At 35.2% G+C, this 25394-nt stretch overlaps 1 long non-coding RNA gene across 1 annotated transcript; it reads left to right on the top strand.

Moving 5' to 3' along the window:
- The first annotated feature begins 540 nt into the window (after positions 1 to 540).
- Positions 541 to 20957, top strand: LOC138705631 (uncharacterized). The gene is made up of 4 exons (XR_011333701.1): positions 541 to 1569; positions 3770 to 3823; positions 12880 to 13002; positions 20810 to 20957. It is a non-coding gene; the product is annotated as an uncharacterized lncRNA (long non-coding RNA).
- The last annotated feature ends 4437 nt before the right edge of the window (positions 20958 to 25394 follow it).

Raw genomic sequence — 25394 nt, forward strand, 5'->3', positions numbered from 1 at the left:
GCCAGGTCGATGGCATTTAAGTGTGCTTAAATGCGACAGGCTCTTGTCAGTAGATTTACTGGCATGTAAAAGAACTCCTGCGGGACAAAATTCCGGCACATCCAGCGACACTGATATAACCTCTGCAGTTGCGAGTGTCGTTAAATAAAACATAACTTTATTATTAGATATACCGGTACCAGACATCTTAGAAAATAGAGCTACATTTGACTAACAAATAAACATATACTTTTTCTGACTACAAGATGCAATTTATTTATTATTATTGTTGTTGCAGTCATCCTGGTTGGTGTAATTTATTTCTTTTTATTGTTGTAATAATCCTGATACCAACCAATCTCATTTTGTTTCAAAATCTATATTTGGCATATTTTTCCATTGTATTATCTGAACTTATTACATAGTCATATAAGGAAAAACCTGTTGCAAATAACAAAATATTATGATATACAGTTATATCTGAGAAGTTTTGTCTGGATATTTTAATGCGAAAGTGATGCAACTAAAAAAAAGTCACATAAAAATTACATAAAATGTGTGTGTGTGTGTGTGTGTGTGTGTGTGTATCTAATGCTCTGGATTTAACAATGAAGTCATTATTCTTTTTGCTTCCCAATATTTTGATGGAAGGTCCACAAATTTCCTAAGAGTTTCACAATTAGCCAGGTGCTCCATCTCCATGTCCTCTTCTCTGGTGCACAGTAAGCATTTAGGTGAATTCAGTACTCCAATACGATGGAGGTGTTTACTGAGGCAATCATGACCAGTAATCAATCTAAACATGGCCAAGGGAGATTTTAGAGGTAGATCAGGAATTAGTTTTGGATCTTTGAGTGATTCTTTCCATTTTTAATTTTGATGTTTTGCCTGTTGGCTGTTACTTATTCTTTTTATGACTCGCTTTATTTATTCATATGGGAACTTGAAATTTGTTTTTAAGTTGATTTTAGTTCCTTTCTTTGCTAACATATCTGCTTTCTCATTACCGTTCAGTCCACAGTGGGCCGGGATCCATTGGAAGACCACTTTTTTATTTAGCATTTGAATTTGTTTTACCATGCAATGAATTTCTTTTACTTTTTCCATTTTAGGGGATGTAGTTGAGCTGATGGACTGGATTGCAGCTTTGGAGTCAGACAGGATGACTATGTTTTTGCATTGGTTTAGCCAACAAATACATTTTGAAGTGATGTATAAATGGCTTCAACTTCACCATCAAAATTTGTTGTGTACTTGCCAAAATTTTTATAAAGAGAAAAGTATTGATAAGTAGCTCCTGTTCCAGCTCCTTCATTTTGATCCATGAGAGATCCATCAGTGTAAATGTACAACCAGTCTTTTTGTGGATATTTTCTATTAATTGTTTGTAGGGCAATGGATTTTGCTACTTCTGGATTTATATCGTTTTTGTTGAAGACTTCATCAAGATCAAGGCAGCAGTCTACTTTGAAGTTATTTGAAGTGGATTAGATCGAGACCTAGAGGGCGTGTCCCCAGGTGGCGGATCGGGGAATGCCTCTCAGAAATGAGTGGTAGGAGAGAAATAAAATATCTCCCGTGGACCAACAGGTAATTATCTATGCTAGCCTGTCATGGCATAGAGATGCGTCCCACAGGAGGCAGACGTGGGAACGGTCGGTGGATTCAAGTAAGCCCTCCCAGCTAGGTCCGAAGGACCCGCTGACCAAAGACAGGTGTTGGGGGTTGAGAAAGGACAGTACAACCACCAACTCTTAAAAACATGGTGTCCTTCGAGAAAATGGTTAAAATCAGCTCATGAAATGTTGCATCCCAAATTACATAAAATAAATACCGACAAAATTAATATTTTAATATACTTTCATAACAATAATGAATGTATATACCAATTTTCATTGCTGTGAGATGATTATCTGATTTACCATCTACAATGAAAAACTTTACGAATATGTATTATATATTTTTCACGTGTTAAATATTACAGTACCTGGTTAACTAGTTTCAGAGTTCTGAAGATGGCCCATAACAGGCTGACACTAGTTAATTAGGTACTGTAATATTTAACACGCACAAGATATATAATACATATTCCGAAGTGATATAGTGTTAAAAGTTGTGTAATCAAAATGGAAAACTTTAAATGTCTGTACTGAAAAATCTCTATTTTTGAGTTGTAACAGTCTCGTTCTGAGTCATCAAGTTATTTTCCAAGATGATATCATTAAAAGCGACATACGCAGCAGATTAAATCGGTTAAGGCACTTGCCTGCTGATCCGGAGTTGTGCTTGGGTGCGGGTTCAATTCCCACTTGGGCTGATTACCTGGTTGGGTTTTTTCCGAGATTTTCCCCAATCGTAAGGCAAATGTCAGGTAATCTACACTACTGTCTTAGGCAGTAAAAATACCATGAAAAATAAAGTATTTATTACCAAAGTACCGTATTTAGAAAACACAGAAAAAAGCAATATCACACACAAGAGTCACAGAGTAGGTTCATGGCACTAATATGATGTGTGGCCGTCTTTAGACAACAGTATCTCTTGAATTCTCTTAGATATACTTTCTTGCAATTTCTGGAGAACTGTGGCAGGAATATTCCTCCACCTGCCACAATATAGCTGCAGACTTTGGCTACTTTTTTACCTTCTCTTTGCCCAGATAATCCCAAAGACACTCGATAATATATAAATCTGGACTATGAGGAGGCCAGTCCATCAGCTGAACATCTCCTCTACCTTGTTTTTGCTGCAAGTAGGTTTTCACTATATTTTCTGTGTGCTTCGGATCATTTTCCTTTTGAAAGACAAAATATCTTCCAATTAATCGCGAACCTGATGGCATTGCATGATGAATCAATATTTGTTTGTATTTAACAGCTGTCAGCTTACCTTCAATTCTTATTAATAACTCACTCCATTAACTCCATATTTCCACACTACCACCCCCGTGTTTCATAGTTGGTTGCAGACATGCCTCCTTTAATCATTCTCCTTTCCTCCGCCTGACATACTGCCTTCGATGACTTCCAAAGATTTCAAATTTTGATTCGTTGCTCCAAAGGACTTGTTTCCATTATTGGCTCCCTATAGTTTGTGTTCTCTGGCAGATGATAATCGCTTTGTCCTATTACCCTTCTGTAAGAGAGGTTTTTTTGCAGTAACACGTCCATGAAGACCATTTTTGATGAGTGACCGTCATACTGTAGATGCATGTACTTTAGTATTACTGTTTTCAGAAAGTTCTGCTGCCAGCTGTGCACTTGAAGCTGCTCTACTTCTCAGGGCTGTCACTTTCAGATATTGTTCATCCCTTGCAGTCAATTTCTTGGGCCTGCCAGTCCGCTTTCGATCATCTACTGTCCCCAACTGTAGCTTTTCTCTCAGAATCTCCTGCACTGCGCAATACTTGCTTGACAATGATACTGCCAGTGGTGAGTCAAAGTATATCTTACCCCTACTTGCGAGTTTCGCATCCCTGTACTATAACCTTCAGATTCATCCACTTCATCTGATGAAGAATACATAATTTTATAAATTTATCGAATAACTGTTTTCAAACATTCTTTTTCTGGCACAGATGGACCTATAAAATTTGCTCACTTCCTTCTTGTTATTAACTTACTGTTATCTTATTTATTTTCTCATAGATATAATGCTACAGCGCTGGATGATCAATTATATCTATTAAAAATATTGTAGACCTAGATGTGAAATACTTTTTGTGGAGTGGCCAATGAGTATTGTAATTACTCTTATTAAATTTGTAATATCAAATTCTGTATATTTTCAGAAACCTAATCTTGACATCATACTTCATGTACCGGGACTTCTCATGAAATACCAGGTAATAGTGATCGGATATTGACTTCTGATGAATATAGTCAGGTATGACCAACATTTTACAATATGACTCATTTAAAGTTCTTAAAATATTGGCTAATGTTGTATTAAGTTGTGAAATAAGAATATTAAAATTACCAACGTAATTCCAAATATGAAATAAAAATGTCATGAAAATGATGTTCTTTGCCATTATACAGCAAGGTATGTTAAATATGTGTCCATTGTAAAATTCTTGCAAATCCAGTTTTCTTCCATTGCAGTATTTTCTCTCTTTGGTGTAATCCTTCCCCGAGATGAACGATAAGAAAGATGATGGTTTGTTTTTAGCCTCCCCAAAAATATATATAGACTGCTAAAATTTCTCTCATTTCAATTCCTCAGGATTTGTAAGAGGCTTCTCAAAATACACACGCACGCACGCACGCACGCACACACACACACACGTGTTCTGCCCAAGGGCAGGCCTTTCACTGCAAACCCGGCATTCTCCAATCTTTCCTATTCTCTGCCTTCCACTTAGTCTCTGCACATGATCCTTATACAGTGCATAACAGTGTTGTTCGTACACCTCATATATTATTAAACTGACCTTTGAAATGACCTTAAAATTCAAAATATATCAATCAAAGTAAATGCATTATTAATATTAGAGGAGAAAAATTCGCTCCGGCGCCGGGGTTCGAACCCGGGTCCTTGGTTCTACGTACCAAGCGTTCTGACCACTGAGCTACACCAAATTCAATCCACAGCACTAGATCGAATTCTCCTCCTTCAATGTTTCTCTTTATGGCCTGACTCCAAGTTAGGCATATATGTTGACGTATATGTCCAATGTCAACTGCCATTATACTAGGAGCGTACTCAGCTGAGTGACTTATTTGGCCGGGATTCAGCAGTTAAGTGCACAGTTATCTGTGCAGACATATGCACTGCTAGCTATGAGAATATTATAGATTTATTAATTTGTCATACAGAATATTCTCTGTAATATTGACAATTAATATTTGAGGAGAAAAATCCGCTCCGGCACCGGGGATCAAACCCGGGTCCTTGGTTCTACGTACCAAGCGCTCTGACCACTGAGCTACACTGAATTCAATCTACAGCACTGGATCGAATTCTCCTCCTTCAATGTTTCCCTTTATGGCCGGACTCCAAGTTAGGCATATATGTTGACGTATATGTCCAATGCCAACTGCCATTATACTAGGAGCGCACTCAGCTGAGTGACTTATATCGTCGTTGTTTCTGCAATAACCCCTATGTGCAAAATACACAATTTTTCAGTTGGAGGAAAAAACACATTTATTCATCATTGTACGTAGGTGATTGTGAATTCTTACATTTTAGAAAGAAAGAAATATAATTACATATAGGAGATTTTATTATTTGCTGTATCACTATTTAAGTTATTTAATAGAAAGAAAAATCTGAAAATCGATAAATATGTCACTTAGGAGTTATTGCAGGAACAATGACGACATGTAGCTATACACAGGGTTGCCAGGTGATGAGTGATATTATGGTAATATGATACTGAAGTTATCCCTATATATACCAAAGATTATAATAAATTCTTACACTACGAAATATGCAGTTTGTATCAAAACTTTATTTTTCACTAAGTAAACTCAACCTTAAACCAACAATTCTCTTTAAACCTCAAAACCTTTGATTAAACTAGTTTCATAATGTTGAAAAATTAGACAAGCTAAATGTACAAAATTGTGTTTGTTTTTGAGCAACATTAAACTGACACTGAGAATTTATTTTAACAATAACGATAAAATTAAAATTCAATCATTCAACATTATTCATCTCATATCTATACATAATCAGCTCATGATCTTTGTTATTCTATCAGAATAAATCACAATCTTAACTAATCATTACAGCATGCAGACTTACGATGTGGATTCGTTTCAGCCTAGCAAAATCTTTAAGTGCCATGGCCGATCTTCAAAGGAAAAGGAAAGCATCTTTTAGAATTTAAATAATTTCACCAAAATCCCACAATATGCACAAAATAAAAACTCGGTGGGCTATAATTTAATTAGTTTTAGAGAAAAACCCAAGTACAGTGGCCAGTTTACCTTCACATCATAGATTGAGATATAGGCCTATGGTTCCCAAACATGGACACCAAGCCTTTCCAGTCTGAGCTGATGGCTCCAGTTCTAGTCAACTACAGACTGACCCAGCCTACACCATCGAACTGGCGGCCAAAGGGCCATTGACGCATGTACGTAGAAACGAGAAAACATATCAGAATTTGCCACATCGAAAAACCTTTTCTGAACGCACATGCTCTAAAATTATAAATAAACAGCACTCATACATTAGGGTGGAGTCAAAAAATTAATTTCACAATTAAAATTCGGCAGGACTTTAAAAAGTTGTCATTTAATGTCAAATGATTGTGTACGAAATTTTTTGGATTTATTTTAATATTTAAATGCGCCCCAGAGGCTTCAAAAATGTCCTTATAGCTAAAAATAAGAAAAATGAGCTTTTGTTTTATTCTTATTACTTAATTGATTATATTACCTCATCTTCAGTTTGAGAGAGGACGTGGATCACAGTCGTAGCGAGATATTGGAAAGGGGTAAGAGTACCCAAATACAAGGAGCACAACAGAATGCCCAATATCTGACACTCTACCAAAAATATCAGAAAATGTTCTTCCCACCAGTGCTGATGTACTGAGGAACTGTTAACTGTGAGATGGAACATGAAACTTGATATTCATTCAAAAGAACCAGACATCGGAGATATTGCAGAAATAGTTTCCGTAGATGTTGAGAAGATGCGGAGGAAAGCATCTATTCCTCACATTACTCTTAAGCGTGTAGTTGAAACATCATTCAATTACACAATGAATACAGAAACATATTGAAACTATTCTAAGACAGAGAAAGTGGTTCGAATTACAAAACTAAAATTGAAAACTACTGCAAAACTACTAATTCACAATTGTTCCATATTGCCTTTTGCAAATGTACAGATTTTTCAAAATGCAAGTGTCCAAAAGACAAGAAGATTCCAAGTAATGAGAGTTCATTGTTGACCAGAGAACTATGAAGAAAATGGTAATTGGTGGTATTGACCTTAAAATGACCTGGTATATTAAGAAGAAAGAGGAATAAAGGAGACTGGAAGTGAGTGTCAACAGAATATCCGATAAGTATTGCATCTGAAAGCATTTCAGGATTAGAAGATGGGGAAGGAAATAAAAGTAGAATTAAACCAATAACCAGAATAAAGAAAAATCAAATGAGATCGCATCTTCCAAACATGGCAAGGCGTGACCTTTCACATCAAGCAGCTGCCTCTATTGCTAGTGCTCTTTTGCAAGACATTGGTGTTGGATATGATGGTGAGACAAGTAATGTCATCGATCATAGTAAAGTACGCAAAGAAAGGAAGAAGTTTAGACAGAAAGCTAAGGAAAGATTTACTAAAAATTCCCGCCCTCTTAATGGGTTGTACTTCGATAGAAGAAAAGGTCTTAAAACAGTTCAAATTAAGAAGAGTTACAAATTCCATGCATCTACTCAATTGGAAGATCATTACATACTTGTTCAAGAACCAGATTCAAGATACATAGGTCACATTACAGTTCCAAGTGGTGAATAAAAAGTTATCTTACAAGAAATTTTATAATTATTCCATAAACAGAATATTTGCTTAGAAAATCTCAAAGTAATAGGATGTGATGGAACAAATGTAAATACTGGAGTCAAAGGTGGAGTCATACGTCTATTGGAAGTGGAACTAAATCGGCCTTTGCAATGGTTTTTTTGTCTTCTTCATAATAATCACCTGCCCTTAAGACATTTATTTCACAGAATGGATGGTAACACAGTAAACCCAACTTCTCTGCCTGGACCAATTGGGAAAGCAATAAAGAAATGTGAAGACATTCCCCTTATAAAATATAATCGTATAAAGGTAGAGAATTTCCCACACATAATTTAAGAAGTAATATCTGATCTAAGTACACATCAGAAATACCTGAATGATGTATGCCAAGTTATATCAACTGATGTCTGTTCACAGAATTATCACCAAGGAAGCCAGGACCAGTCCTACATTCCAGATGGTTGACTACAGCAAGCAGGATATTGAGACTCTATATCAGTAAGAAAAACCTGAGGAACTCCTAATACTTGCAACATATGTTATTAACCAGTCTGGTTCTCTATTAAAATGAAACCAAAATCAACAGAAGGTTCACGTCACCTCTGGAAACTGATAAATCTGTCTCGATATTTACCTAAAGAAATAAAGGCCATTATTGATCCAGTTATTCAGAGAAAGAGCTTCTTTGCTCATTCTTAAAACATTATTTTATCGATGATAACTGAGGAGAGAAGAGACATTCAGCAACTAGCAATCAGAAGAATTATAGCAGCAAGATATTCTTCTAAATCTTTTACAAGGGTAAGAATGTTCCGTGTTCCAGAAGTGAATTTTTAAGCTAAGTATTACACTGAACTCATTCACTGGCAAGAAACACAGACACGAACCATCAGAACAAAAAATGTAGATAAGAAGAAGAAATATTAGATGTAATTCATTCACGACAGGAGATGAACATTGACATACTCAAATTTCCACGTCACACTCGAGCGAATGAGATTTATGTTCACCTTATAACAGAAACATCCAAAAGTGTTTGTGGGGAAGACAGTGGACATGGTTTTGTTCTTGCAGAATTACAATCAAGGTCTCTAATGAAATCATTCAATACAAAGTCTGAATATACTCCTTGAAATTTGGAAAATAAGTTGCAAAATATTACACAAATTGTATCACTAACAAAATATGGTATAATGTATTCACTTATTCATTTGTAATATGCACTTTTGTCCAAGGGCTGTTATAAGTAAATAATTATTTCATTAAAATTGAATTATCATTTTTTTTAAGTGGGGATTTTAGTAGTAATTACCGAAATTAGTATTTGTAAGTGAAGTGTATGTACTAGATGTTTAAAATGACTTGAAATATGCTTTGAAATAGTAATTTGTAGATTACTATAAAAAATGTTTAACCGTTTGATGTTCCGATATTTGTTCTATACTTCACAGCACTTGGGGTGCATCAAAGAATTGAGATAGAAACTTGAGACTTTCAATGAATAATAGCTATATCAATACACAACTTTTGCACACTCTGCCGATTTGAAATTCAACAAAAAAATTTTTCCATATACTTTTCACTCCACCCTATCATACATGTCATTACATCCTGTCAGATTACAAAGACAAATCATTCATACACATACCGTTACAATATCAATATTTACAAAGCAGGGGATGCTTGGATTGTTTTTTTTTTTTAAACGGCAGGTCTGAAATTCTTAGCTAATCATGTACAACAGTTGGCGAGGGATAAAGATTTTTGTTTGTCATGTAATTCAACGTTTTCGAAGTTACATGAAATTCTGTCCCAACCTTGTATGCATTGAAAGTAAATATGTCGGTAGCTACATTAACCATTGTACTGTATTGTTTGCTACCCGTTGCTAGTACTCCCACTCCCCTTTGCGCTGCATATGTCTCGACATTGTGAATTTTCTCTCTTCATTCAATTGCACTTTGGAATTTTTTCAATTTAACATGTCGACTATTGATTGTTTCTCAATTGGGATTGTAGTCTGGTTCATTACTGGTACGAATCATTTACACAATTGTGAACGTTCTATCGCTTCGCATTCTCGAGTTACACTACCAAGGCTTCTATGGGACCTGCCAATTCGTGCCTAAACTTCCCCTCTACCGCAGTGAAGATAGATGATGTCACTCACTCCAATTCAATGATATGTTGGATACATTTATCCTTCTGTCGGTTTCCATTTACTTTATTGGAATGTGTCGTGTAGTTTAGAAATTATATGCACGACAAAACTGGCCTGAAGATGTATGGACCGAATTTCTGGGATATTAGCTAGTGTTGAACAGAACTTATACTTACTTACTTACTTACTGGCTTTTAAGGAACCCGGAGGTTCATTGCCGCCCTCACATAAGCCCGCCATTAGTCCCTATCCTGAGCAAGATTAATCCATTCTCTATCATCATATCCCTCCTCCCTCAAATCCATTTTAATATTATTTTCCCATCTACGTCTCGGCCTCCCTAAAGGTCTTTTTCCTTCCGCCCTCCCAACTAACACTCTACATGCATTTCTCGATTCGCCCATACGTGTTTCATGCCCTGCCCATCTCAAACGTCTGAATTTAATGTTCCTAATTATGTCAGGTGAAGAATACAATGCATCCAGTTCTGTGTTGTGTAACTTTCTCCATTCTCCTGTAACTTCATCCTTCTTAGCCCCAAATATTTTCCTAAGAACCTTATTCTCAAACACCCTTAACCTATGTTCCTCTCTCAAAATGAGAGTCCAAGTTTCACAACCATAAAGAAAACCGGTAATATAACTGTTTTATAAATTCTAACTTTCAGATTTTTTGACAGAAGACTGGATGATAAAAGCTTCTTAACCGAATAATAACAGGCATTTCCCATATTTATTCTGTGTTTAATTTCCTCCCGAGTATCATTTATATTTGTTACTGTTGCTCCAAGATATTTGAACTTCTCCACCTCTTCAAAAGATAAATTTCCAAATTTTATATTTCCATTTCGTACAATATTCTCGTCATGAGACATAATCATATACTTTGTCTTTTCAGGATTTACTTCCAAACCTGTCTCTTTACTTGCTTCAAGTAAAATTCCCGTGTTTTCCCTAATTGTTTGTGGATTTTCTCCTAACATATTCACGTCATCCGCATAGACAACCAGCTGATGTAACCCGTTCAATTCCAAACCCTCTCTGTTATCGTGGACTTTCCTAACAGCATACTCTAGAGCAAAGTTAAAAAGTAAAGGTGATAGTGCATCTACTTGCTTTAGCCCACAGTGAATTGGAAACGCATCTAACAGAAACTGACCTATACGGACTCTGTTGTACGTTTCACTGAGACACATTTTAATTAATCGAACTAGTTTCTTTGGGATACCAAATTCAGTAAGAATATCATTTAAAACTTCTCTCAAGTTAAAAAAAATAAGAATGGCTTTACAATAAATTTTCTGGCTGAAACATATTGGAGATTTGAAAGTAGGCTCTATTAATATCCTTCAAGCCTGTTACTGACAGAAGAAACTATTACACAGGGAATAGGAGTTGCCAATTTCAGCTCTAGAACAAATATTCAACTCAATATCATTAAATGATACAATGAGTCTACTAGAGTTTAATATTCTCAGAGTGAACAGTAAGTAATATCCATAATTTCAGGGAGTTGTTTGAGATATTTCAAACAAAACAGTTTAACACAATTTTGCTCGTTTTTGCTTCCTTTTGGAGATAAAAATTATTTTATATGAAACATTTCATAGCAAATTTTGGGAAAGCCACTGATTCAATTCCCAATATGCTCAGTCAATTTAAGAGAGCAATGAATTATGATAATGAATGATTGAAAGAATTTTAGTTTTGTTCTTTAAATGTGCAGAAATTTAATTCGGATAAATGTAAGATTGTTGTTGTTTTCTAATGCCAGGCGTTTGACAATAAAGTCATTTGACCTCTTGCACTGCAATATTTTTCAAAGATATTATCATGGTCAGCCACTGAAGCACAGATTTTGAGGTGTTTCGAATCCATTTCTTGGTTTGAGTTGCACAATGGGCAGTTAGGGGACTGATATATTCCAATTATATGAAGGTGTTTGGGCAAACAATCATGGCCTGTTGCCAATCCAAATGCAGCTACAGACGATTTGCGTGGTAAATCGGGAATTAACTGTGGATTATGATGCACGAGTTCCATTTTTTTCCCTTGAGATTGTGTTATCAAATTTTGTTTGTTGAAGTCTAAGTATGTAGATTTAATAAATCTTTTCACAAAGTAATATGTAGATTTAGTAACTGGTCTGTAAATAGCAGTGCTGCCCTTCTTTGCTAAAGCATCCAGATTCTCGTTTCCCAGGATTCCACAATGGAATGGTATCCATTGCAATATAGTTCTTTTATTGAGTGGTATTAATTGAGAGAGTATTTTAGTTATTCCTGCTGTTTGAGATGAAGGTATGTGTTTAGAGATTATTGATTGAATAGCTGCTTTGGAGTCTGACAATGTAACTACATTCTTAAATTTATTGATGTGGCATAGAAGATTCCTGAGACCTTCACTTATTGCAATGATTTCTCCATCAAAACTTGTTGTTCCATATCCAGGAGATCTATAAAGTGAAAAGAGACAGCACGTAATGCCTGCACCGGCACCTTGTTCTCTGGAGATCAAGGATCCGTTGGTGTAGAAATGAAGCCAGTTTTGTGGAGGGTACCTAATATTAATTGTCTCTAAAGACAATTGTTTTATTATTTCAGTGTTTACTTCTGATTTCAGTATTTTTTTCTGTTAAATTTAGATTATATTTTCAGTTTTAATTCTTGAACCATGTATATGAAACTTTTTTGAGTTTTCAGTCTATAGAGAGGACTGTATGACTGCCAATTGTTTCCTGGTAATCTGATAAGTTTTTCATATTGAATTAGTGCTTTTTCTTCTATTGTCATTTTGATGCTGTTAATATTAGTGAGGAATCTCATAGAATCTAGTGGAGTTGTTTTGATTCCACCAGTAATGAGCCTGAGTGCTTGGTTTTGAACATATTCTATTTCGTTTATGAAAGGTGAAGTAATTAAAATTTCTTCGCAGTATGTCAACACTAACTGTATAAACATTTTGAATGTAGTTTATAAAGTATTCCTAGAGCATCCCCACTTCTTTCCTGCTAGATTGTAAGATTCTTTTGCTGAACGAGAACGAGAAATTAATGATATTACTTAGGGTTCAATCTGTATAAGGAAAAATACAGAAAATTTATTTAAAAAGCAATGGAATATATGAGGCACTGCGTATAGTAGGGGTGAACTCAACAAAGAATCACGATTTCAAGGTTGCTCCTAATACAAAGTATCCACAACACCTCATACTCTTTCCAGCATAATAATTACTGGTTTCTTTTTTTCTTCATAGCTGCCGAGTGGTGCATTGCAGTTATCTGATTCAAAGGAGGATCTCCTACAAGATATTCTGGCTAGCAGTCTTGCTAAGGAAAACAAGGAGATTCTAAGACTGAGAAAAGTACCGGTATTGGTAGTAAGTACTGGTTAATACTTTAGTATACATAAGTTACATAAATCAAAATGTATGTTGCAGAGAGACTTTTTATAATTGAATCGGTCATTGCAGAAAGGGGATTGAGATAATCAATAAAAACTGTTTTCTTCTTCCAATACTGGAGTAATCATAAATATTTTTTCTTACTTTGTTTATGAATAGTGAAGTATAATATATCATGTTAGACATCTGACATCTCAAACACTTTTGTTTAAAGTTGTTTAATCGAACCATGACTTATCCCCTTTCTGCAAGGAATTGTTAAATATAAAAGAAAAAAATATAATTTACAATTTTGGGCTAATGAAATATTTGAAATCGAACTAGATGGTAATAATTACAATGATAACGATGTTTTGTGTGTAATAACTACATACTGTCACCATTTACATAATTATTTTTGCATTTTAGTCATTATTCGTATTACAGAAATGTACCAATATGTGACTTTATATCACAGTTTTAAATCAAAGCTCTACTTTTAAACTAATACTTAAAAACTGCATATACGAGAGCACAATAAATATACACTAAAGTACTATACAAAATCATTAGTTTCAATTGTTATAGAGTGTATTGTTAGACGTTGGAAACCACGTCATTTGTAGATTCCTTGTCACAAGGTGGCCAGTTCAGGATCTCTTCGTAAAAGAAAGTGTGTTCCAATGGAATGTATTGCCTCACTTTCGATACGTCTCCAAGTTTTTTTCGTATTAATGGGAATTTTCCCATTGTATGCTTTTGTGTAGACATTACTATGCGTCCAGAAACTGGTTTTTTCATACAGAATCTGTTTCCTCATTTCACTACCAATGAACAAACTGGCAGTCACACATCCTGGATCATCTTTAGAGTAAACAAATTCACTGAATTGTACTGAAGTAAACATATTGTTATCTTTCCCTTTCTTCCTCAGTGCGTCTAATGACCAGGTGGTTTTCTTGTAGGCCTAATACTCTGGCCACCAGTATTTAAAATTCAAAATATCATCAGTAGTAACTGATTCTACAGAAAATCTGTTGTGTTTGCCTGGTGGATGAAGGTATTGTATTGGTCTGGCACATATACCCTGTCTGTCTTCCTTAGTTTGTGCTTCACTACACCAAAGTTGCGGTCACAGGGAAGAATTTTTTTTTGTAGGTTATTTTACGACGCTTTATCAACATCTCAGGTTATTTAGCGTCTGAATGAGATGAAGGTGATAATGCCGGTGAAATGAGTACAGGGTCAAGCACCGAAAGTTACCCAACATTTGCTCATATTGGGTTGAGGGAAAACCCCGGAAAAAACCTCAATCAGGTAACTTGCCCCGACCGGGAATCAAACCCAGGCCATCTGGTTTCGCAGCCAGACGTGCTGACTATTACTCCACAGGTGTGGACTCACAGGGAAGAAATGAATGGCCTCGTTGTGGAAAATAATGAATGATTTTGTTAAATCTCCCCATTTGGGTCAGTACAAGCAACAATCGAATTAAGGTATGATTTTTATTTTGCCCTCCACAGTTATCAAAGAAAAGATACAATTCCTTGACAGAAGAAGGGACATTACTTTCAATGTAGTTCAGAAGGAACACACTTCATTTGAAGATTTGTGGCCTATATTTACCTTCATGATAGGAATAGAAGTGCGCCTTATGGTCTTTGAAATTGTGAATGTTGGAAATTGATGACCCAAAGTAGCGTCTAAACAAACAATGAGTAGTTTCTTACCCACATTGTTCTCCAATCGTACGGGCTGCTATAGAGTTCCCAATGGAATTGACGTTCCAATGCCTTCAGTTTATTTTTCTTATTTACATTTCTGTGGTAGTTAATTTCATTGCGTTTACCACCTCATTCTAGTGCCGAGGTCATGGAAAGCATAGTGCTCTACCTCCATGTCCCCCAAGTGCCTTCATGGAATGTTACGGGGATACCTTTACCTTTTACCTTTACCTTATGTTTACCACTAATAACACAGTTTTCTTCCCCTGGGTCACTTACTACTTCTAGCTTATCTGTCATTTTTCTTATCAGCTGATGGGCGCATAACTTATGCGCGCGGCACTCAGTTGCGTCACGTCCAGTCAGTCAGTGCAGAAAGAAGGTAAGTCGCTGACTTGTCCCCTTTCTGCAATGACTGCGCTGCTTATGGTACTCTGCTTTGCGTTGAAAATGAGCAAATTTGTCCCATTCCTGTATGGAAATGTGTGTCTAGGTCTGGAGAAAGCAATGGCACTCTTAACTCATTTTCGCGTTTTTCATGACTTATCCCCTTTCTACAATGACCAATTCAATTGTTATAACACTGGATCTTCATATGACAAACATTTATTGAAATCAATTTTTAAACACATACTTCTTTACTTTGTAGAGAAGATATATTCATATTAGCTTTGGGCCTGTAAGCTATCCATTAAGAACTTTATTTTATTCCACTTCCAGAAGAAAATAAGTATGTGTTATTATTATCTGCTTTATACCCACCTTCCTTTTAGTACATAATAATAAATTGACACACATATCAGTAGAGCCCGGATTTTATGTAATATGGAAATGAGAAATATGTACATAAATATGTAGCTAAAAATGGCAAAATATGTAGATAAATATGTAATAAATAAAAAAAATATGTAATTTAATAATTAAACTTTATTAGATGTATTTTTGCACACTAATGAAAAATTAGAGGTGCACATGTGATTCAACCTCAATTAATTATAATTATTGTTTGGTGGCGCAATTAATAATTAAATATTTTTCCATATTTTTTGCTGTCATTGATTGTCTCGTCAGTGGCAACCCATAAGTAGGAATCATCAAGTTCAGCTCTCATCGTTTCCACTGTGTCAGAGTAGCAGGAGTTCAAATAATTTTTATGGAGTGTTGATTCATACAAATTATTGAAGTTGTAGTATTTGCGTAGGAAAGCTTGAAACTTTGGAACTCCAAGTTTATACCATGGTATATTTGCAGCAACCATTGCCATGCACAAATTTTTATTGAATTCACTGGTAGAAGACGAAGAATGTTTCAGCACCATTTGTGTAAGAAGAAATTGTTTCTTTTCGACGGAGCACATTTTTTTATTTCTCACGTGAAGTTCAATTTTTAAATGCTGTTCTAATTGTGACTTCATGGAGCACTCAATGCGTTTGTCACACACTTTGCACAGCACGATTTTACCATCATAGTAAAGAAATCGTCAATTGAAATCCAATCTTTAAGCTTGGATGTGAATAGCAGTAGACTAGCTATTTATATCACCTGATGTCAAAATAAGCTTCTTAAGAAAACAGAAAAAACTATTGTTTTCTTTTAGAGCAACTGATTGCAGATGTTTGTGCGAAATGGTCATACCCACAGGGTAACTTTTATTTTTTCCTTCACCGCGTTAGCAGTACAATGACCTACCCTTCGCAGTGGTATTTGTTCCTACTTTACCGTTACTTCTTAAGGGATATACACACTATTAGCATTGCAAACAAATGTCCATTTTTTCACAGAATACGTTATTATTTTCAATTATTGAATTATATTTACGCACTAGAGACGAAGAAATAAGCTTTATAAACAATTTTAAAACGTATAACTTTTGAATTAAGTAGAGGGAAAATTGGTGAAAAAAATGTGTATTCTTTCAAAATATGTAAAATATGCTAAAATATTTATTATGCACCAAAATGTGTAAAAATATGTAACTTAAAACTTTGGAATAATTATCTCTTTGATATGATTCGCCGACATTTTAGCTTTCCTTATAGCTACATATATAGGAACAAAATATGTAATTACATAAAATCCGGGCTCTACATATCAGTGATGAAGCTAAGGTACCGTATAAATACCTAAGCTGAAAAAATTTGCTTACTTTATATATTTTTATAAAGCAGAATATTCTCGGCTTTTCTATCATTTTTTTGTGACAGACCCCTCAAGAAGATGAGGACCACTCATTTTCACCTCCGAACAGAATACAGATATTATTGTTGTTCGTGCAATAACTCCTATGTGCAAAATATAAAAGTTTACAGTAGGAAGAAAAAACACATTTATTCATCCTAAGGCAGCAGTACATAGGAGACTGTGAATTCTTACATTTTCGAAACAAAGAAATATAATTGCATATAGGAGATTTTATTATTTGCTGTATCACTGTTTAAGTTATTTAATAGAGCAAAAATCTGAAAATCGATAAATATGTCACATAGGAGTTATTGCAGGAACAACAACAATATGTCTCATAACACTCTGTTAGCGAAGGATATTTCTTATACCATGAAAATTGAAAATTTATACTTTGTTTTCCTCCATGTGCTTTTTAATATGTAAATTCGTTGTCGATCTTCTGTCTTTGTAAGCACATTTTGTTTCATACGTCCAACTTGAAAACAGTTTCCCTTTTAATTCTACAAATAATGACTTCAATGTGTCATTTTACACAAAATTAATATGCAATAGACAACACATATTCACTTTTAATTAAACTAATACTTGAAACGCAGCTCATTCAGAGAACACCAATATGGTTGGTTGGTTGGTTGGTTAGTAGGTAGCCAAAGTTCTGGTATCATGGCAATGAAGCCATCAGCCGTCTTGCAGTTCAGTATTTTTCCGTGATGATGAGGTTAACAGGCAAGGCTTCTCAATCTTCCAGGTGGTGCTTATCCATGATATCTCCAGTCGCAAAGGAAACATTATTAATAAAGCACCAACTTATCTTACAATTGAAAATTACAAATTTGAATATGTAAAAAATGTTATATATCTTGGCTCCATGATCAATAATGACAACGACATCAGTCTCTAAATTAAGAGAAGAATATCTATAACAAATAAATGCAGTGGTGGACAGTGGGTTCAAAGCTTGGGGAGGCCAGCACGTGATGAAGGGTTACAAATAAAAAGTATTTAAAAATACGTATACCGGTACTCACATTACTTGAACACCAAATTCACTCGACGATCCTTCTTCTTTGCAAAGCGATCGATCAGGTCATCATTCCATGTGGGTCGACTCTGAAGTTTGTGGAGGATCCCCTTTTCAATAGATATACATGCCAATGCTGAGAGCCGTTCTTGAGTCATGGAGTTTCTCAAAAAAGTTTTTACGCGATTCAAACACGAAAAACTCCTTTCCACGGAAGCACTTGTGGAAGGAATTGTGGCTATAAGACAGAAAAGTTTAAAGGCATTGGGAAGAATTTACTTGTTTCACTTTCAATCATCTTCTTTATCAGTTCGCTCAAACTCTTGCCATGGAATGTCTCCTTGTGCAGTGGAGAAAACACAGTTTGAAGCTCAACACGCAATTTCACACTGTCAAAATAAGTTTCATAATTCTGAAATAATGAATCTAGTGCTTCTGTAGGGAAATGCTGACTATAAATTGAAAATCGAGTAGAGTCACCTAATTCAAGAAACTTCAATTTCCCATAATTTTGAAATATTGATTCCAACTGTGTTAAAATATTGTCCAAAATTTCGAAGTACAATTGCTTATACTTGTAAGGAGCACATTCTTCCATTAATTCATTTCTTCTTAAAGAAATCAATGAATCTGACCTGGTAGCAGTTCCAGCAGCCTCCATGAATACACTGTATTGCTGATCACTCCTTAAATTTCTTATGTACAAGAGACAATCTGAAATTGCATTGATACACATCCGAATATCATTTGTTTTCTTCTGAAGAATATTAAATAATAACTCAGTTTTATTAAATATTTCTTGGAAAGTCAAGAGAAGAAAAACAAAATTGAAATCACGTAGGTTGTTTATAAATCCTTGTGCTTCCCTTGCTGAATTACCGTCTGAATCTGGCAAATCTATTATTTCATTGAAAGCTTCGATTAATTTTACCCTTTTTGTGTGCACTACAGAAATGAGTTTGATATTAGAATTCCACCTGATATCACTGCTTGTAGGCATACGTTGTTCCACAGTTCTGTCGAGAATAGCAGTACGCTTTGAGGACCGATTTAAAAAGGCAGGTATTCCATGAAGTGTCGAGAAAAACATTTTCACAGACTTAATTTTAGAACAACTCTGTTGTAAAACTAAATTCAATCTGTGTGCAAAACAGTGAGTAAATAAAGCTTGTGGAGCAAGCTCATTAACTTTAGTTTTCAAGCCATTCAACTCACCTGCCATAACACTTGCGCCATCATAGGTTTGAGCCACCAACTTACTTTGAACATCGTATTTCTGAAGAACATTACACAAGCCTTCAGCATTTCTGCTTTCATTAACATCATGAAAACCAAGGAAAAACTCTTGAATATCACCTTCTGTGTCAATTAGCCTAACAGCGATAGAACACTGAGATGTTTCAGTGATGTCAGTTGTCTCGTCAACAATACAGGCAAAGAAAGGGGCCTCATTAATTCTTTTTCCAGTGAAATCTTGTATTTCTTCTTCAATGCACTCTATGAGTTCATTCTGAATTGTTTTCGATACCCCTCTAAAGTATCCCATATTCTCCCAATGTTTTTTTAATGCCACATCTCTACTTAGAACTAGAAGAAATATAGTTTTAAAATTTCCAGGGTTTCGAGAGCATTCCTTTTCCTGAACGCGATTTCTTGCGCAGCCAGAGCACACGTGACATCAATTAAAATTTTGTAAATTTCCCTGTTGAGTTTTACTTCTTCATTGTATTTAATTTTTAACAGTCTATTCTGTTCGCTCAACATTTCCGATATATTAAGGGTTTGTTTACAGAGTCCTTTAAATGCCACGTAACAATTCAAGTGGTCTCTACTTGAGCTATGCCTAACTAAAGCCCTAGACAAGTTTTTCATGTCACTGTAGCCTTCATATGACCAGATGCCTTTGTTATTACTTAAAAGTATACATGGCCAACAAAACAGATTCTCCTTCGTACTGCTATCACACAGCCACTTGTGTTGATAGTACCACGAGGATTTTAATGTTCTGGTCTTACCTTTATCATTTTGAAGAAATGAAAATTTCGGAGTAGGTCTACCTTGCCGTAGTATAATTCTTCTGTCGAAATCATTTCGTCGTGAAAAGGGAACCACCAACAGTGAAACCACAATATTATCACTCACATCCATTGCTACAAGCTCACTGCATCAGACTGAAGCGAGGAGCCTAAGCCAAAACCAACTCCTTTCATGGCGTCTTTTTGGTATGAAGTGCGCGAACAAGACAGCTTCCCTATTGGCTAAACAGCTGTCGTCATGGTTACCAGGAGCTGAGTTCCGCTTTGCCTACCTACTCCCAACTATTAGAACGCAAGGTCGCTAGATGTCACTATAGTACAGTAACTTCCGTGCTTGTGCTGTGTATTCCACCCCATAGTGCTACCTGCAGCGCTTCCTGTTGCTAGCAGCACGAATTACATGTTCCTCCCTAAGACTAGAAACGCGGTCAGTTTGAATATTGCCATCTCAGCTCATGAGTGCTGGGATAACACATTTTGTGTTGTCTCTGACAAATATTTAGGGAGGCCAGGCTTCCCTTGCCTCCCCTGAAAATCCGCTGCTGAATAAATGTTACTTTGGATTACTGAAATATATTAAATCGAAATTCTTAACCATCTCAACTAAAATAAGAATATATAAGACGCTTACTAGGCAGGTGTTGATGTATGCCTCGGGAACTTGGACTATGAACAAACAGGACATCAGAAGACTTAGTATCTTCGAGAGGAAAATTCTGAGAGCAATTTATGGACCCATCAAAATAAATAATGAATGGAGAATTAGATATAATAAAGAAATATACGATCTATTTAAGGAGCTAGACATTATAACAGTTATTAAAATTGGTCGATTGCAGTGGGCTGGACACCTGGTAAGAATGGACGATATTAGACCCGCTAAAAGAGCCTTTACATTCAATCCTGGAGGAAGCAGATCCAAAGGAAGACCGAAGAGCAGATGGGAGGATAATGTATATGAAGACGCCAACTTTATTGGTGCACGAATGTGGACAGTCAAGGCCAGAAGTAGAGACGGCTGGAATAAAATACTGAGGAATGCTAGGACTCTCAATGGGTTGTTGAGCCAGTGATGATGATGACTTATCCATGATTACGTCCTTTCCACATAACACACAATTGGGTGAGAGGGAGATGCCGATTCTATATAAATGAGCTGCCAAACAATCATGCCTGGTCAGAAGGCAGAAGGCTGTCACTGCTGAATTTCTTGGTTCTTCAGGGATGATGTTTAAATTTTGGGAGAGGGGTTCTCATGATTTATCTTTACCTCATTCCTTTATTCTGTTCAAAAGTTTTTGTTTGTATTGAAATTTTTTATTTAATGTGACAGAATAAATTATTTTTGAGTAATAAGTTTTTGTACTAGGGTGCAGCCTTTCACAGCCAGTTGACCCACCAATTCATTACCTGTAATGCCGCAGTGTGCTGTAACCTATTGCAGAACTATTTTATTGCCAGTTTTTGGAGCTGCTTGATCAGGATGCAGCACTGAGAAGTTGTCAGTTTTCTGTGAACTATTATTAGCTGTAGCTTGTATAGCTGCTTTTGAGCCAATGAAGATTACAGCTTTGGAAAATTTATTTTTTATTTGAAGTAGACTGGTTAGAATAGTGAATACAGCTTCATCTTCTCCATCAAAGTTTGTGGAGTCCTTCCTGACTTCTTTATAGAACGAGAAAAATTTAAAAGTTCCTCCAGCTCCTGCAGCATCAAAATCGGTTAGTAAAGATCCATCACTGTAAATGTGTAGCCAGGTTTCACAACGATATTTGCTATTAATTGTTTCTAATGTTAATTGTTTTGCTACATTTAGATTTGTATCATTTTTAACAATTGCTTATTGTTGTTTATTGTTAGTAAAATAACATGTACAAAAATACACTCTTAATTCTTCCTTGAAGGAGTAAAAAACTCGTGCTCAGGGAGTTATCTAAACACATACTTTACACAAACAAAGATAATTATTTGACACAAAGTGGGTCAAGAAAAAAACAATTATAGGAATAAAATACAATTTCAATTTTAACAATTTAAATCATACAAATACATACATATATTAAATCAATATATGAGGCGATCAAGTCCACAAGTCGTAGTTTTGAGATAATAGGACTTAAAGTTAACTTACTCTAGTGGATTATCTAATTTCCCTAGCAATAATTTTATCGCTTCATTCTCAAATTCTAGATTTATAAAATATAAACAATTGTGATGTAAATTGATGCAACACTTTGGTGACTTGATCCACTATGGCTCAGAACATCGTGAACAAATAATCTGAGCCAATAGTGACTGGTGTCATCTACCGGCAAATGCTTGGAATTAAAACTTGATCCATTACTAGTCAGAAAACCTCCAACTTCACTTAATCAGAAAATGAATTAAACTCAGTTTATGAAAATTTGTGACTTAATCCACTTCAGCTCTGAATGCCTCATATATTCTTTAAAAATTGAATTCCTAACGCTAGTTTTGAAATTTTTGGTACTAAAATTTTCCAAATTTGGGTATTTATCAATTATTTTATTATATAACCTTGGACCAAAGTAGGTGCCATGGCTAAGAGCTGTGCTTGTGAAACACTTTGGTTCCTCTAGTCGTATAAAATCAGATCTTTTAGTTCCATATTTATGATGATACAATTTGAATTTATTACAGTTTTTATGTACAGGTATGAAGTTTAATAAGGCAATATAATAAATCTGTTTAATTTTCAAAACATTTAAATCAGTGAACAAAAGCTCGGATGAGTAATCAATTGGTTTATTAAGGCATATCTTAATTATTCTTTTCTGAATAAGTATTATTGGAATGTGATTAGAATTACAAGCATTTCCCCATCCCAAAATTCCGTATTGGAGAATGGATTGAAATAAAGCTAAGTAAATGAGACGTAAAATATTAACTGGTAAATATGACCGAAGTCCGAAGTATAACAAAGATATCAATTGTTTTACGTAATCTATTGCATAAATATGTAATATGTTTATTCCATCGTAAATGTTGGTCGATTGTAATGCCTAAATACTTAACTTCTGAGGATTCGGTTAATATGGGACATTCACAATTTTGAGAAGAACAATCAGAATGATGAATTTTGAGCCTAAAAGAAGATTGAGGAGATTTAAGACCACTAGACCTTAGTGAAAATGAAACAACAGTTGTTTTGGATGTGTTTAAGGAAAGAGCCTTTGGTCTTGGTTTGGTTCCAATAAGTTGTTTCCTGTTTGAATATTTATGTATTCCAAGGGATTTTGTCGGATTTGTGACATTTCAATGTTAGTTTGGGGAATGAGATGCGTTTGTAATCTTTTAACTTTCTGCATAAATACTTCTTGTGTTTTTAATTTAGAAGGCAAGATTTTGTATTTTCTCCTATAGTCTGCATTAGACAGTCTGATAATTTCTCATACCGGATTTCTGCTTATTCTTCAAACTTGTGTATCAGTGGTTTTTTTGAGTAAGTCGTCTCATTGAATCTATTGGTGTGGATTTCACTGCACCGTAATTAAGCATAGTGCTTGGCTTTGAAATTTTTCTATTTTATTTCATTGTTGTGGGGTGCATGTGATGAGTATTTCATTCCAATATTTGAGAACAGGTTTCATGTACATCATCATCATCTCTGCACTACAGCCACTCATGAGCCTTGGCATCCTCAACAATTCTTTTCCATGTTTGTCTTTCCTGTGCCTTCCTCCTCCAATTTCTCACTCCCAATGCCACCAAGTCATCTGTCACGCCATCAAACCATCGAGCTTAGGTCTTCCTTTTTTCCTCATCCCTCCAGTTTCATTAAAAGCAGCTTTTTGACTATTTCGTCTTCACTCATTCTCATGAGATGACCCAGTCATCTTATCCTTTCTGCTTTTATAATCACCACTATATCCGGTTCTTCATATAACTGGTATAATTCCTGGTTAAACCTTCTTCTCCATATTCCTCCCTCATCACTCCATATATTCTTCTTAAGATCTTTCTTCCGAAAGTTCCCAGAGAATTTTCCTCTCTTTTTATCAGGGTCCAAGTCTCTGCTCCATAAATCAACACCGGTCTTATCATTGTTTTATAAATTTTAGTTTTAATCATACAAGGAACATTCTTTGCTTTTAATATATTTGCTAATCCAAAATAGCTCTTATTGGCTGCTATTAATCTAGCTCCTATTTCACTATCCATGGTATTGTTTTCTGTTATTACTGATCCCAAATATTTAAAAGACTTGGCCCTCTCAAACGTAAATTCCTATATCTTAAGTTCATTTGGTATTGATATTCTAGTATTCCTCACTATACATATATTTTGTTTCCTCTTGATTGATAGCTAATCCCATGTGTCCAGCCTTTTCATTCAGTCTCTCAAACTCATTACTCAGACTTTTGATGTTTCTACTAATGATAACTACGTCATCAGCAAATGCCAAGGTCTGGGATGTTCTATAGAAAATAGTATTAGTTGTTTGTACTCCAGCTGCCCTTATTACCTTCTCTAGGGCAACGTTAAACAACAGGCAAGCTAAAGGATCTCCTTGCCTTAATCCCTTACTTATTTGAAATGCTTCCGACAATTCTGCATTTACTTTGACTCTAGGCTACATTTGTTTTTCATGTACATATATGTGGAAATTAGTGTACGTCTTTGGGTTCCCCATTTGCAGCCAGCTAATCTTTTTAACAGATTTAATCTCTTTTGGGCTTTTTCTACTACAGTAAAGGTATTAATATGATCTTTCCAAGATAATTTGTTACCAGATGAGATCGGAGAAACAGAACGATTTGACGTTATTTATGTGAACTTATTAGTGTCATTTAAGGTGTTTCGACTTATTTTATGCAAGATATACATAGTAATTATTCTTTTCCAAACAAAGTGATATTCGCATAATAATTTATTGAATTACTTTTGGAAAATTGTGACTTTTTCGTCTTGTTTCCTGAATTGTTATGTGTTGCTATAGACATTTTATCAACAACGTCCAGTTTTTATTGGTTTTCCATATCGTGATATGAAAGTTTTATAGTTCTGTGCTGTGTCTGATATAAGTTTTGGAATATACTGTAGGTGAGACTATTGCGATACCGGTATATGAAACTTTACAAATACCACATATTATTATTAATTTATAGACCCTTACCTGGTCAAGTATAAGCAAATCTTTGATATTTCCTACTACATGGAGGCTGCAACAGGAGAAGAGTCAACAGACATAAATAATATTTCTTTAGATACTTGTAATACAACGCAGAGTCCTAATCAAATTCAGTGTGATTATTGTGAAAAATGCTTCTTAAATTCAAGAGGAATAGCCATACATATTAGTAAATCTCACCCAGATATTCATCGAGAACGTCTCATTTGTAAACAACCCCAATATTCAACCATCGTGTGGAAGAACAATTCCAATAATTTAACTAATAATTC

Source organism: Periplaneta americana, chromosome 9, assembly GCF_040183065.1.
Source record: "Periplaneta americana isolate PAMFEO1 chromosome 9, P.americana_PAMFEO1_priV1, whole genome shotgun sequence".
NCBI classification, from domain to species: Eukaryota; Metazoa; Arthropoda; class Insecta; order Blattodea; family Blattidae; genus Periplaneta; species Periplaneta americana.